Source organism: Mycteria americana, chromosome 23 (assembly GCF_035582795.1).
Source record: "Mycteria americana isolate JAX WOST 10 ecotype Jacksonville Zoo and Gardens chromosome 23, USCA_MyAme_1.0, whole genome shotgun sequence".
In the NCBI taxonomy this organism is placed as follows: Eukaryota; Metazoa; Chordata; class Aves; order Ciconiiformes; family Ciconiidae; genus Mycteria; species Mycteria americana.
In genome coordinates this window covers 767,015-783,044 of record NC_134387.1, presented here as the reverse complement: position 1 = coordinate 783,044, position 16,030 = coordinate 767,015, and positions in this window count along the sequence as shown.

Below are 16,030 nucleotides of genomic sequence, written 5' to 3'. Positions count from 1 at the left end.
GCGCCCACAGGAAAGCTGCCAGCACTGAAAGCTCTAGCTGGTTTTCACTGTCCCTTGGAACTGCATTCGCTGCCACACAGACATTCGCGCTCTGCTAAAGCATTGCTTCGTAATGGGGCAACACTCTGTATCTCTCTCTGGCAGAGCCCGGCTGCCAAATTGGAAACGTCCAGAGATTGCGCCCACAGGAAAGCTGCCAGCACTGAAAGCTCTAGCTGGTTTTCACTGTCCCTTGGAACTGCATTCGCTGCCACACAGACATTCGCGCTCTGCTAAAGCATTGCTTCGTAATGGGGCAACACTCTGTATCTCTCTCTGGCAGAGCCCGGCTGCCAAATTGGAAACGTCCAGAGATTGCGCCCACAGGAAAGCTGCCAGCACTGAAAGCTCTAGCTGGTTTTCACTGTCCCTTGGAACTGCATTCGCTGCCACACAGATATTTGCGCTCTGCTAAAGCATTGCTTCGTAATGGGGCAACACTCTGTATCTCTCTCTGGCAGAGCCTGGCTGCCAAATTGGAAACGTCCAGAGATTGCGCCCACAGGAAAGCTGCCAGCACTGAAAGCTCTAGCTGGTTTTCACTGTCCCTTGGAACTGCATTCGCTGCCACACAGACATTCGCGCTCTGCTAAAGCATTGCTTCCTAATGGGGCAACACTCTGTATCTCTCTGTGGCAGAGCCCGGCTGCCAAATTGGAAACGTCCAGAGATTGCGCCCACAGGAAAGCTGCCAGCACTGAAAGCTCTAGCTGGTTTTCACTGTCCCTTGGAACTGCATTCGCTGCCACACAGACATTCGTGCTCAGCTATAGCATTGCTTGGTAAGGGGGCAACATTCTGTCTCTCTCTGTGGCAGAGCCCGGCTGCCAAATTGGAAACGTCCAGAGATTGCGCCCACAGGAAAGCTGCCAGCACTGAAAGCTCTAGCTGGTTTTCACTGTCCCTTGGAACTGCATTCGCTGCCACACAGACATTCGCGCTCTGCTAAAGCATTGCTTCCTAATGGGGCAACACTCTGTATCTCTCTCTGGCAGAGCCCGGCTGCCAAATTGGAAACGTCCAGAGATTGCGCCCACAGGAAAGCTGCCAGCACTGAAAGCTCTAGCTGGTTTTCACTGTCCCTTGGAACTGCATTCGCTGCCACACAGACATTCGCGCTCTGCTAAAGCATTGCTTCGTAATGGGGCAACACTCTGTATCTCTCTGTGGCAGAGCCCGGCTGCCAAATTGGAAACGTCCAGAGATTGCGCCCACAGGAAAGCTGCCAGCACTGAAAGCTCTAGCTGGTTTTCACTGTCCCTTGGAACTGCATTCGCTGCCACACAGACATTCGCGCTCAGCTAAAGCATTGCTTCGTAATGGGGCAACACTCTGTATCTCTCTCTGGCAGAGCCCGGCTGCCAAATTGGAAACATCCAGAGATTGCGCCCACAGGAAAGCTGCCAGCACTGAAAGCTCTAGCTGGTTTTCACTGTCCCTTGGAACTGCATTCGCTGCCACACAGACATTCGCGCTCTGCTAAAGCATTGCTTGGTAATGGGGCAACACTCTGTATCTCTCTCTGGCAGAGCCCGGCTGCCAAATTGGAAACGTCCAGAGATTGCGCCCACAGGAAAGCTGCCAGCACTGAAAGCTCTAGCTGGTTTTCACTGTCCCTTGGAACTGCATTCGCTGCCACACAGACATTCGCGCTCTGCTAAAGCATTGCTTCCTAATGGGGCAACACTCTGTATCTCTCTCTGGCAGAGCCCGGCTGCCAAATTGGAAACGTCCAGAGATTGCGCCCACAGGAAAGCTGCCAGCACTGAAAGCTCTAGCTGGTTTTCACTGTCCCTTGGAACTGCATTCGCTGCCACACAGACATTCGTGCTCAGCTATAGCATTGCTTGGTAAGGGGGCAACATTCTGTCTCTCTCTGTGGCAGAGCCCGGCTGCCAAATTGGAAACGTCCAGAGATTGCGCCCACAGGAAAGCTGCCAGCACTGAAAGCTCTAGCTGGTTTTCACTGTCCCTTGGAACTGCATTCGCTGCCACACAGACATTCGCGCTCTGCTAAAGCATTGCTTCCTAATGGGGCAACACTCTGTATCTCTCTCTGGCAGAGCCCGGCTGCCAAATTGGAAATGTCCAGAGATTGCGCCCACAGGAAAGCTGCCAGCACTGAAAGCTCTAGCTGGTTTTCACTGTCCCTTGGAACTGCATTCGCTGCCACACAGACATTCGCGCTCTGCTAAAGCATTGCTTCGTAATGGGGCAACACTCTGTATCTCTCTCTGGCAGAGCCCGGCTGCCAATTTGGAAACGTCCAGAGATTGCGCCCACAGGAAAGCTGCCAGCACTGAAAGCTCTAGCTGGTTTTCACTGTCCCTTGGAACTGCATTCGCTGCCACACAGACATTCGTGCTCAGCTATAGCATTGCTTGGTAAGGGGGCAACATTCTGTCTCTCTCTGTGGCAGAGCCCGGCTGCCAAATTGGAAACGTCCAGAGATTGCGCCCACAGGAAAGCTGCCAGCACTGAAAGCTCTAGCTGGTTTTCACTGTCCCTTGGAACTGCATTCGCTGCCACACAGACATTCGCGCTCTGCTAAAGCATTGCTTCCTAATGGGGCAACACTCTGTATCTCTCTCTGGCAGAGCCCGGCTGCCAAATTGGAAACGTCCAGAGATTGCGCCCACAGGAAAGCTGCCAGCACTGAAAGCTCTAGCTGGTTTTCACTGTCCCTTGGAACTGCATTCGCTGCCACACAGACATTCGCGCTCAGCTAAAGCATTGCTTCGTAATGGGGCAACACTCTGTATCTCTCTCTGGCAGAGCCCGGCTGCCAAATTGGAAACATCCAGAGATTGCGCCCACAGGAAAGCTGCCAGCACTGAAAGCTCTAGCTGGTTTTCACTGTCCCTTGGAACTGCATTCGCTGCCACACAGACATTCGCGCTCTGCTAAAGCATTGCTTCGTAATGGGGCAACACTCTGTATCTCTCTCTGGCAGAGCCCGGCTGCCAAATTGGAAACGTCCAGAGATTGCGCCCACAGGAAAGCTGCCAGCACTGAAAGCTCTAGCTGGTTTTCACTGTCCCTTGGAACTGCATTCGCTGCCACACAGACATTCGCGCTCTGCTAAAGCATTGCTTCCTAATGGGGCAACACTCTGTATCTCTCTCTGGCAGAGCCCGGCTGCCAAATTGGAAACGTCCAGAGATTGCGCCCACAGGAAAGCTGCCAGCACTGAAAGCTCTAGCTGGTTTTCACTGTCCCTTGGAACTGCATTCGCTGCCACACAGACATTCGCGCTCAGCTAAAGCATTGCTTCGTAATGGGGCAACACTCTGTATCTCTCTCTGGCAGAGCCCGGCTGCCAAATTGGAAACGTCCAGAGATTGCGCCCACAGGAAAGCTGCCAGCACTGAAAGCTCTAGCTGGTTTTCACTGTCCCTTGGAACTGCATTCGCTGCCACACAGACATTCGTGCTCAGCTATAGCATTGCTTGGTAAGGGGGCAACATTCTGTCTCTCTCTGTGGCAGAGCCCGGCTGCCAAATTGGAAACGTCCAGAGATTGCGCCCACAGGAAAGCTGCCAGCACTGAAAGCTCTAGCTGGTTTTCACTGTCCCTTGGAACTGCATTCGCTGCCACACAGACATTCGCGCTCTGATAAAGCATTGCTTCGTAATGGGGCAACACTCTGTATCTCTCTCTGGCAGAGCCCGGCTGCCAATTTGGAAACGTCCAGAGATTGCGCCCACAGGAAAGCTGCCAGCTCTGAAAGCTCTAGCTGGTTTTCACTGTCCCTTGGAACTGCATTCGCTGCCACACAGACATTCGTGCTCAGCTATAGCATTGCTTTGTAAGGGGGCAACATTCTGTCTCTCTCTGTGGCAGAGCCCGGCTGCCAAATTGGAAACGTCCAGAGATTGCGCCCACAGGAAAGCTGCCAGCACTGAAAGCTCTAGCTGGTTTTCACTGTCCCTTGGAACTGCATTCGCTGCCACACAGACATTCGCGCTCTGCTAAAGCATTGCTTCGTAATGGGGCAACACTCTGTATCTCTCTCTGGCAGAGCCCGGCTGCCAAATTGGAAACGTCCAGAGATTGCGCCCACAGGAAAGCTGCCAGCACTGAAAGCTCTAGCTGGTTTTCACTGTCCCTTGGAACTGCATTCGGTGCCACACAGACATTCGCGCTCTGCTAAAGCATTGCTTCGTAATGGGGCAACACTCTGTATCTCTCTCTGGCAGAGCCCGGCTGCCAAATTGGAAACGTCCAGAGATTGCGCCCACAGGAAAGCTGCCAGCACTGAAAGCTCTAGCTGGTTTTCACTGTCCCTTGGAACTGCATTCGCTGCCACACAGATATTTGCGCTCTGCTAAAGCATTGCTTCGTAATGGGGCAACACTCTGTATCTCTCTCTGGCAGAGCCTGGCTGCCAAATTGGAAACGTCCAGAGATTGCGTCCACAGGAAAGCTGCCAGCACTGAAAGCTCTAGCTGGTTTTCACTGTCCCTTGGAACTGCATTCGCTGCCACACAGACATTCGCGCTCTGCTAAAGCATTGCTTCCTAATGGGGCAACACTCTGTATCTCTCTGTGGCAGAGCCCGGCTGCCAAATTGGAAACGTCCAGAGATTGCGCCCACAGGAAAGCTGCCAGCACTGAAAGCTCTAGCTGGTTTTCACTGTCCCTTGGAACTGCATTCGCTGCCACACAGACATTCGCGCTCAGCTAAAGCATTGCTTCGTAATGGGGCAACACTCTGTATCTCTCTCTGGCAGAGCCCGGCTGCCAAATTGGAAACATCCAGAGATTGCGCTCACAGGAAAGCTGCCAGCACTGAAAGCTCTAGCTGGTTTTCACTGTCCCTTGGAACTGCATTCGCTGCCACACAGACATTCGCGCTCTGCTAAAGCATTGCTTGGTAATGGGGCAACACTCTGTATCTCTCTCTGGCAGAGCCCGGCTGCCAAATTGGAAACGTCCAGAGACTGCGCCCACAGGAAAGCTGCCAGCACTGAAAGCTCTAGCTGGTTTTCACTGTCCCTTGGAACTGCATTCGCTGCCACACAGACATTCGCGCTCTGCTAAAGCATTGCTTCCTAATGGGGCAACACTCTGTATCTCTCTCTGGCAGAGCCCGGCTGCCAAATTGGAAACGTCCAGAGATTGCGCCCACAGGAAAGCTGCCAGCACTGAAAGCTCTAGCTGGTTTTCACTGTCCCTTGGAACTGCATTCGCTGCCACACAGACATTCGCGCTCAGCTAAAGCATTGCTTCGTAATGGGGCAACACTCTGTATCTCTCTCTGGCAGAGCCCGGCTGCCAAATTGGAAACGTCCAGAGATTGCGCCCACAGGAAAGCTGCCAGCACTGAAAGCTCTAGCTGGTTTTCACTGTCCCTTGGAACTGCATTCGCTGCCACACAGACATTCGTGCTCAGCTATAGCATTGCTTGGTAAGGGGGCAACATTCTGTCTCTCTCTGTGGCAGAGCCCGGCTGCCAAATTGGAAACGTCCAGAGATTGCGCCCACAGGAAAGCTGCCAGCACTGAAAGCTCTAGCTGGTTTTCACTGTCCCTTGGAACTGCATTCGCTGCCACACAGACATTCGCGCTCTGATAAAGCATTGCTTCGTAATGGGGCAACAATCTGTATCTCTCTCTGGCAGAGCCCGGCTGCCAAATTGGAAACGTCCAGAGATTGCGCCCACAGGAAAGCTGCCAGCTCTGAAAGCTCTAGCTGGTTTTCACTGTCCCTTGGAACTGCATTCGCTGCCACACAGACATTCGTGCTCAGCTATAGCATTGCTTTGTAAGGGGGCAACATTCTGTCTCTCTCTGTGGCAGAGCCCGGCTGCCAAATTGGAAACGTCCAGAGATTGCGCCCACAGGAAAGCTGCCAGCACTGAAAGCTCTAGCTGGTTTTCACTGTCCCTTGGAACTGCATTCGCTGCCACACAGACATTCGCGCTCTGCTAAAGCATTGCTTCGTAATGGGGCAACACTCTGTATCTCTCTCTGGCAGAGCCCGGCTGCCAAATTGGAAACGTCCAGAGATTGCGCCCACAGGAAAGCTGCCAGCACTGAAAGCTCTAGCTGGTTTTCACTGTCCCTTGGAACTGCATTCGGTGCCACACAGACATTCGCGCTCTGCTAAAGCATTGCTTCGTAATGGGGCAACACTCTGTATCTCTCTGTGGCAGAGCCCGGCTGCCAAATTGGAAACGTCCAGAGATTGCGCCCACAGGAAAGCTGCCAGCACTGAAAGCTCTAGCTGGTTTTCACTGTCCCTTGGAACTGCATTCGCTGCCACACAGATATTTGCGCTCTGCTAAAGCATTGCTTCGTAATGGGGCAACACTCTGTATCTCTCTCTGGCAGAGCCTGGCTGCCAAATTGGAAACGTCCAGAGATTGCGCCCACAGGAAAGCTGCCAGCACTGAAAGCTCTAGCTGGTTTTCACTGTCCCTTGGAACTGCATTCGCTGCCACACAGACATTCGCGCTCTGCTAAAGCATTGCTTCCTAATGGGGCAACACTCTGTATCTCTCTGTGGCAGAGCCCGGCTGCCAAATTGGAAACGTCCAGAGATTGCGCCCACAGGAAAGCTGCCAGCACTGAAAGCTCTAGCTGGTTTTCACTGTCCCTTGGAACTGCATTCGCTGCCACACAGGCATTCGTGCTCAGCTATAGCATTGCTTGGTAAGGGGGCAACATTCTGTCTCTCTCTGTGGCAGAGCCCGGCTGCCAAATTGGAAACGTCCAGAGATTGCGCCCACAGGAAAGCTGCCAGCACTGAAAGCTCTAGCTGGTTTTCACTGTCCCTTGGAACTGCATTCGCTGCCACACAGACATTCGCGCTCTGCTAAAGCATTGCTTCCTAATGGGGCAACACTCTGTATCTCTCTCTGGCAGAGCCCGGCTGCCAAATTGGAAACGTCCAGAGATTGCGCCCACAGGAAAGCTGCCAGCACTGAAAGCTCTAGCTGGTTTTCACTGTCCCTTGGAACTGCATTCGCTGCCACACAGACATTCGTGCTCTGCTAAAGCATTGCTTCGTAATGGGGCAACACTCTGTATCTCTCTCTGGCAGAGCCCGGCTGCCAAATTGGAAACGTCCAGAGATTGCGCCCACAGGAAAGCTGCCAGCACTGAAAGCTCTAGCTGGTTTTCACTGTCCCTTGGAACTGCATTCGCTGCCACACAGACATTCGCGCTCTGCTAAAGCATTGCTTCGTAATGGGGCAACACTCTGTATCTCTCTCTGGCAGAGCCCGGCTGCCAATTTGGAAACGTCCAGAGATTGCGCCCACAGGAAAGCTGCCAGCACTGAAAGCTCTAGCTGGTTTTCACTGTCCCTTGGAACTGCATTCGCTGCCACATAGACATTCGTGCTCAGCTATAGCATTGCTTGGTAAGGGGGCAACATTCTGTCTCTCTCTGTGGCAGAGCCCGGCTGCCAAATTGGAAACGTCCAGAGATTGCGCCCACAGGAAAGCTGCCAGCACTGAAAGCTCTAGCTGGTTTTCACTGTCCCTTGGAACTGCATTCGCTGCCACACAGACATTCGCGCTCTGCTAAAGCATTGCTTCCTAATGGGGCAACACTCTGTATCTCTCTGTGGCAAAGCGCGGCTGCCAAATTGGAAACGTCCAGAGATTGCGCCCACAGGAAAGCTGCCAGCACTGAAAGCTCTAGCTGGTTTTCACTGTCCCTTGGAACTGCATTCGCTGCCACACAGACATTCGCGCTCAGCTAAAGCATTGCTTCGTAATGGGGCAACACTCTGTATCTCTCTCTGGCAGAGCCCGGCTGCCAAATTGGAAACATCCAGAGATTGCGCCCACAGGAAAGCTGCCAGCACTGAAAGCTCTAGCTGGTTTTCACTGTCCCTTGGAACTGCATTCGCTGCCACACAGACATTCGCGCTCTGCTAAAGCATTGCTTGGTAATGGGGCAACACTCTGTATCTCTCTCTGGCAGAGCCCGGCTGCCAAATTGGAAACGTCCAGAGATTGCGCCCACAGGAAAGCTGCCAGCACTGAAAGCTCTAGCTGGTTTTCACTGTCCCTTGGAACTGCATTCGCTGCCACACAGACATTCGCGCTCTGCTAAAGCATTGCTTCCTAATGGGGCAACACTCTGTATCTCTCTCTGGCAGAGCCCGGCTGCCAAATTGGAAACGTCCAGAGATTGCGCCCACAGGAAAGCTGCCAGCACTGAAAGCTCTAGCTGGTTTTCACTGTCCCTTGGAACTGCATTCGCTGCCACACAGACATTCGCGCTCAGCTAAAGCATTGCTTCGTAATGGGGCAACACTCTGTATCTCTCTCTGGCAGAGCCCGGCTGCCAAATTGGAAACGTCCAGAGATTGCGCCCACAGGAAAGCTGCCAGCACTGAAAGCTCTAGCTGGTTTTCACTGTCCCTTGGAACTGCATTCGCTGCCACACAGACATTCGTGCTCAGCTATAGCATTGCTTGGTAAGGGGGCAACATTCTGTCTCTCTCTGTGGCAGAGCCCGGCTGCCAAATTGGAAACGTCCAGAGATTGCGCCCACAGGAAAGCTGCCAGCACTGAAAGCTCTAGCTGGTTTTCACTGTCCCTTGGAACTGCATTCGCTGCCACACAGACATTCGCGCTCTGATAAAGCATTGCTTCGTAATGGGGCAACACTCTGTATCTCTCTCTGGCAGAGCCCGGCTGCCAATTTGGAAACGTCCAGAGATTGCGCCCACAGGAAAGCTGCCAGCTCTGAAAGCTCTAGCTGGTTTTCACTGTCCCTTGGAACTGCATTCGCTGCCACACAGACATTCGTGCTCAGCTATAGCATTGCTTTGTAAGGGGGCAACATTCTGTCTCTCTCTGTGGCAGAGCCCGGCTGCCAAATTGGAAACGTCCAGAGATTGCGCCCACAGGAAAGCTGCCAGCACTGAAAGCTCTAGCTGGTTTTCACTGTCCCTTGGAACTGCATTCGCTGCCACACAGACATTCGCGCTCTGCTAAAGCATTGCTTCGTAATGGGGCAACACTCTGTATCTCTCTCTGGCAGAGCCCGGCTGCCAAATTGGAAACGTCCAGAGATTGCGCCCACAGGAAAGCTGCCAGCACTGAAAGCTCTAGCTGGTTTTCACTGTCCCTTGGAACTGCATTCGCTGCCACACAGATATTTGCGCTCTGCTAAAGCATTGCTTCGTAATGGGGCAACACTCTGTATCTCTCTCTGGCAGAGCCTGGCTGCCAAATTGGAAACGTCCAGAGATTGCGCCCACAGGAAAGCTGCCAGCACTGAAAGCTCTAGCTGGTTTTCACTGTCCCTTGGAACTGCATTCGCTGCCACACAGACATTCGCGCTCTGCTAAAGCATTGCTTCCTAATGGGGCAACACTCTGTATCTCTCTGTGGCAGAGCCCGGCTGCCAAATTGGAAACGTCCAGAGATTGCGCCCACAGGAAAGCTGCCAGCACTGAAAGCTCTAGCTGGTTTTCACTGTCCCTTGGAACTGCATTCGCTGCCACACAGACATTCGTGCTCAGCTATAGCATTGCTTGGTAAGGGGGCAACATTCTATCTCTCTCTGTGGCAGAGCCCGGCTGCCAAATTGGAAACGTCCAGAGATTGCGCCCACAGGAAAGCTGCCAGCACTGAAAGCTCTAGCTGGTTTTCACTGTCCCTTGGAACTGCATTCGCTGCCACACAGACATTCGCGCTCTGCTAAAGCATTGCTTCCTAATGGGGCAACACTCTGTATCTCTCTCTGGCAGAGCCCGGCTGCCAAATTGGAAACGTCCAGAGATTGCGCCCACAGGAAAGCTGCCAGCACTGAAAGCTCTAGCTGGTTTTCACTGTCCCTTGGAACTGCATTCGCTGCCACACAGACATTCGCGCTCTGCTAAAGCATTGCTTCGTAATGGGGCAACACTCTGTATCTCTCTGTGGCAGAGCCCGGCTGCCAAATTGGAAACGTCCAGAGATTGCGCCCACAGGAAAGCTGCCAGCACTGAAAGCTCTAGCTGGTTTTCACTGTCCCTTGGAACTGCATTCGCTGCCACACAGACATTCGCGCTCAGCTAAAGCATTGCTTCGTAATGGGGCAACACTCTGTATCTCTCTCTGGCAGAGCCCGGCTGCCAAATTGGAAACATCCAGAGATTGCGCCCACAGGAAAGCTGCCAGCACTGAAAGCTCTAGCTGGTTTTCACTGTCCCTTGGAACTGCATTCGCTGCCACACAGACATTCGCGCTCTGCTAAAGCATTGCTTGGTAATGGGGCAACACTCTGTATCTCTCTCTGGCAGAGCCCGGCTGCCAAATTGGAAACGTCCAGAGATTGCGCCCACAGGAAAGCTGCCAGCACTGAAAGCTCTAGCTGGTTTTCACTGTCCCTTGGAACTGCATTCGCTGCCACACAGACATTCGCGCTCTGCTAAAGCATTGCTTCCTAATGGGGCAACACTCTGTATCTCTCTCTGGCAGAGCCCGGCTGCCAAATTGGAAACGTCCAGAGATTGCGCCCACAGGAAAGCTGCCAGCACTGAAAGCTCTAGCTGGTTTTCACTGTCCCTTGGAACTGCATTCGCTGCCACACAGACATTCGTGCTCAGCTATAGCATTGCTTGGTAAGGGGGCAACATTCTGTCTCTCTCTGTGGCAGAGCCCGGCTGCCAAATTGGAAACGTCCAGAGATTGCGCCCACAGGAAAGCTGCCAGCACTGAAAGCTCTAGCTGGTTTTCACTGTCCCTTGGAACTGCATTCGCTGCCACACAGACATTCGCGCTCTGCTAAAGCATTGCTTCCTAATGGGGCAACACTCTGTATCTCTCTCTGGCAGAGCCCGGCTGCCAAATTGGAAACGTCCAGAGATTGCGCCCACAGGAAAGCTGCCAGCACTGAAAGCTCTAGCTGGTTTTCACTGTCCCTTGGAACTGCATTCGCTGCCACACAGACATTCGCGCTCTGCTAAAGCATTGCTTCGTAATGGGGCAACACTCTGTATCTCTCTCTGGCAGAGCCCGGCTGCCAATTTGGAAACGTCCAGAGATTGCGCCCACAGGAAAGCTGCCAGCACTGAAAGCTCTAGCTGGTTTTCACTGTCCCTTGGAACTGCATTCGCTGCCACACAGACATTCGTGCTCAGCTATAGCATTGCTTGGTAAGGGGGCAACATTCTGTCTCTCTCTGTGGCAGAGCCCGGCTGCCAAATTGGAAACGTCCAGAGATTGCGCCCACAGGAAAGCTGCCAGCACTGAAAGCTCTAGCTGGTTTTCACTGTCCCTTGGAACTGCATTCGCTGCCACACAGACATTCGCGCTCTGCTAAAGCATTGCTTCCTAATGGGGCAACACTCTGTATCTCTCTCTGGCAGAGCCCGGCTGCCAAATTGGAAACGTCCAGAGATTGCGCCCACAGGAAAGCTGCCAGCACTGAAAGCTCTAGCTGGTTTTCACTGTCCCTTGGAACTGCATTCGCTGCCACACAGACATTCGCGCTCAGCTAAAGCATTGCTTCGTAATGGGGCAACACTCTGTATCTCTCTCTGGCAGAGCCCGGCTGCCAAATTGGAAACATCCAGAGATTGCGCCCACAGGAAAGCTGCCAGCACTGAAAGCTCTAGCTGGTTTTCACTGTCCCTTGGAACTGCATTCGCTGCCACACAGACATTCGCGCTCTGCTAAAGCATTGCTTCGTAATGGGGCAACACTCTGTATCTCTCTCTGGCAGAGCCCGGCTGCCAAATTGGAAACGTCCAGAGATTGCGCCCACAGGAAAGCTGCCAGCACTGAAAGCTCTAGCTGGTTTTCACTGTCCCTTGGAACTGCATTCGCTGCCACACAGACATTCGCGCTCTGCTAAAGCATTGCTTCCTAATGGGGCAACACTCTGTATCTCTCTCTGGCAGAGCCCGGCTGCCAAATTGGAAACGTCCAGAGATTGCGCCCACAGGAAAGCTGCCAGCACTGAAAGCTCTAGCTGGTTTTCACTGTCCCTTGGAACTGCATTCGCTGCCACACAGACATTCGCGCTCAGCTAAAGCATTGCTTCGTAATGGGGCAACACTCTGTATCTCTCTCTGGCAGAGCCCGGCTGCCAAATTGGAAACGTCCAGAGATTGCGCCCACAGGAAAGCTGCCAGCACTGAAAGCTCTAGCTGGTTTTCACTGTCCCTTGGAACTGCATTCGCTGCCACACAGACATTCGTGCTCAGCTATAGCATTGCTTGGTAAGGGGGCAACATTCTGTCTCTCTCTGTGGCAGAGCCCGGCTGCCAAATTGGAAACGTCCAGAGATTGCGCCCACAGGAAAGCTGCCAGCACTGAAAGCTCTAGCTGGTTTTCACTGTCCCTTGGAACTGCATTCGCTGCCACACAGACATTCGCGCTCTGATAAAGCATTGCTTCGTAATGGGGCAACACTCTGTATCTCTCTCTGGCAGAGCCCGGCTGCCAATTTGGAAACGTCCAGAGATTGCGCCCACAGGAAAGCTGCCAGCTCTGAAAGCTCTAGCTGGTTTTCACTGTCCCTTGGAACTGCATTCGCTGCCACACAGACATTCGTGCTCAGCTATAGCATTGCTTTGTAAGGGGGCAACATTCTGTCTCTCTCTGTGGCAGAGCCCGGCTGCCAAATTGGAAACGTCCAGAGATTGCGCCCACAGGAAAGCTGCCAGCACTGAAAGCTCTAGCTGGTTTTCACTGTCCCTTGGAACTGCATTCGCTGCCACACAGACATTCGCGCTCTGCTAAAGCATTGCTTCGTAATGGGGCAACACTCTGTATCTCTCTCTGGCAGAGCCCGGCTGCCAAATTGGAAACGTCCAGAGATTGCGCCCACAGGAAAGCTGCCAGCACTGAAAGCTCTAGCTGGTTTTCACTGTCCCTTGGAACTGCATTCGGTGCCACACAGACATTCGCGCTCTGCTAAAGCATTGCTTCGTAATGGGGCAACACTCTGTATCTCTCTCTGGCAGAGCCCGGCTGCCAAATTGGAAACGTCCAGAGATTGCGCCCACAGGAAAGCTGCCAGCACTGAAAGCTCTAGCTGGTTTTCACTGTCCCTTGGAACTGCATTCGCTGCCACACAGATATTTGCGCTCTGCTAAAGCATTGCTTCGTAATGGGGCAACACTCTGTATCTCTCTCTGGCAGAGCCTGGCTGCCAAATTGGAAACGTCCAGAGATTGCGCCCACAGGAAAGCTGCCAGCACTGAAAGCTCTAGCTGGTTTTCACTGTCCCTTGGAACTGCATTCGCTGCCACACAGACATTCGCGCTCTGCTAAAGCATTGCTTCCTAATGGGGCAACACTCTGTATCTCTCTGTGGCAGAGCCCGGCTGCCAAATTGGAAACGTCCAGAGATTGCGCCCACAGGAAAGCTGCCAGCACTGAAAGCTCTAGCTGGTTTTCACTGTCCCTTGGAACTGCATTCGCTGCCACACAGACATTCGCGCTCAGCTAAAGCATTGCTTCGTAATGGGGCAACACTCTGTATCTCTCTCTGGCAGAGCCCGGCTGCCAAATTGGAAACATCCAGAGATTGCGCCCACAGGAAAGCTGCCAGCACTGAAAGCTCTAGCTGGTTTTCACTGTCCCTTGGAACTGCATTCGCTGCCACACAGACATTCGCGCTCTGCTAAAGCATTGCTTGGTAATGGGGCAACACTCTGTATCTCTCTCTGGCAGAGCCCGGCTGCCAAATTGGAAACGTCCAGAGACTGCGCCCACAGGAAAGCTGCCAGCACTGAAAGCTCTAGCTGGTTTTCACTGTCCCTTGGAACTGCATTCGCTGCCACACAGACATTCGCGCTCTGCTAAAGCATTGCTTCCTAATGGGGCAACACTCTGTATCTCTCTCTGGCAGAGCCCGGCTGCCAAATTGGAAACGTCCAGAGATTGCGCCCACAGGAAAGCTGCCAGCACTGAAAGCTCTAGCTGGTTTTCACTGTCCCTTGGAACTGCATTCGCTGCCACACAGACATTCGCGCTCAGCTAAAGCATTGCTTCGTAATGGGGCAACACTCTGTATCTCTCTCTGGCAGAGCCCGGCTGCCAAATTGGAAACGTCCAGAGATTGCGCCCACAGGAAAGCTGCCAGCACTGAAAGCTCTAGCTGGTTTTCACTGTCCCTTGGAACTGCATTCGCTGCCACACAGACATTCGTGCTCAGCTATAGCATTGCTTGGTAAGGGGGCAACATTCTGTCTCTCTCTGTGGCAGAGCCCGGCTGCCAAATTGGAAACGTCCAGAGATTGCGCCCACAGGAAAGCTGCCAGCACTGAAAGCTCTAGCTGGTTTTCACTGTCCCTTGGAACTGCATTCGCTGCCACACAGACATTCGCGCTCTGATAAAGCATTGCTTCGTAATGGGGCAACAATCTGTATCTCTCTCTGGCAGAGCCCGGCTGCCAAATTGGAAACGTCCAGAGATTGCGCCCACAGGAAAGCTGCCAGCTCTGAAAGCTCTAGCTGGTTTTCACTGTCCCTTGGAACTGCATTCGCTGCCACACAGACATTCGTGCTCAGCTATAGCATTGCTTTGTAAGGGGGCAACATTCTGTCTCTCTCTGTGGCAGAGCCCGGCTGCCAAATTGGAAACGTCCAGAGATTGCGCCCACAGGAAAGCTGCCAGCACTGAAAGCTCTAGCTGGTTTTCACTGTCCCTTGGAACTGCATTCGCTGCCACACAGACATTCGCGCTCTGCTAAAGCATTGCTTCGTAATGGGGCAACACTCTGTATCTCTCTCTGGCAGAGCCCGGCTGCCAAATTGGAAACGTCCAGAGATTGCGCCCACAGGAAAGCTGCCAGCACTGAAAGCTCTAGCTGGTTTTCACTGTCCCTTGGAACTGCATTCGGTGCCACACAGACATTCGCGCTCTGCTAAAGCATTGCTTCGTAATGGGGCAACACTCTGTATCTCTCTGTGGCAGAGCCCGGCTGCCAAATTGGAAACGTCCAGAGATTGCGCCCACAGGAAAGCTGCCAGCACTGAAAGCTCTAGCTGGTTTTCACTGTCCCTTGGAACTGCATTCGCTGCCACACAGATATTTGCGCTCTGCTAAAGCATTGCTTCGTAATGGGGCAACACTCTGTATCTCTCTCTGGCAGAGCCTGGCTGCCAAATTGGAAACGTCCAGAGATTGCGCCCACAGGAAAGCTGCCAGCACTGAAAGCTCTAGCTGGTTTTCACTGTCCCTTGGAACTGCATTCGCTGCCACACAGACATTCGCGCTCTGCTAAAGCATTGCTTCCTAATGGGGCAACACTCTGTATCTCTCTGTGGCAGAGCCCGGCTGCCAAATTGGAAACGTCCAGAGATTGCGCCCACAGGAAAGCTGCCAGCACTGAAAGCTCTAGCTGGTTTTCACTGTCCCTTGGAACTGCATTCGCTGCCACACAGGCATTCGTGCTCAGCTATAGCATTGCTTGGTAAGGGGGCAACATTCTGTCTCTCTCTGTGGCAGAGCCCGGCTGCCAAATTGGAAACGTCCAGAGATTGCGCCCACAGGAAAGCTGCCAGCACTGAAAGCTCTAGCTGGTTTTCACTGTCCCTTGGAACTGCATTCGCTGCCACACAGACATTCGCGCTCTGCTAAAGCATTGCTTCCTAATGGGGCAACACTCTGTATCTCTCTCTGGCAGAGCCCGGCTGCCAAATTGGAAACGTCCAGAGATTGCGCCCACAGGAAAGCTGCCAGCACTGAAAGCTCTAGCTGGTTTTCACTGTCCCTTGGAACTGCATTCGCTGCCACACAGACATTCGTGCTCTGCTAAAGCATTGCTTCGTAATGGGGCAACACTCTGTATCTCTCTCTGGCAGAGCCCGGCTGCCAAATTGGAAACGTCCAGAGATTGCGCCCACAGGAAAGCTGCCAGCACTGAAAGCTCTAGCTGGTTTTCACTGTCCCTTGGAACTGCATTCGCTGCCACACAGACATTCGCGCTCTGCTAAAGCATTGCTTCGTAATGGGGCAACACTCTGTATCTCTCTCTGGCAGAGCCCGGCTGCCAATTTGGAAACGTCCAGAGATTGCGCCCACAG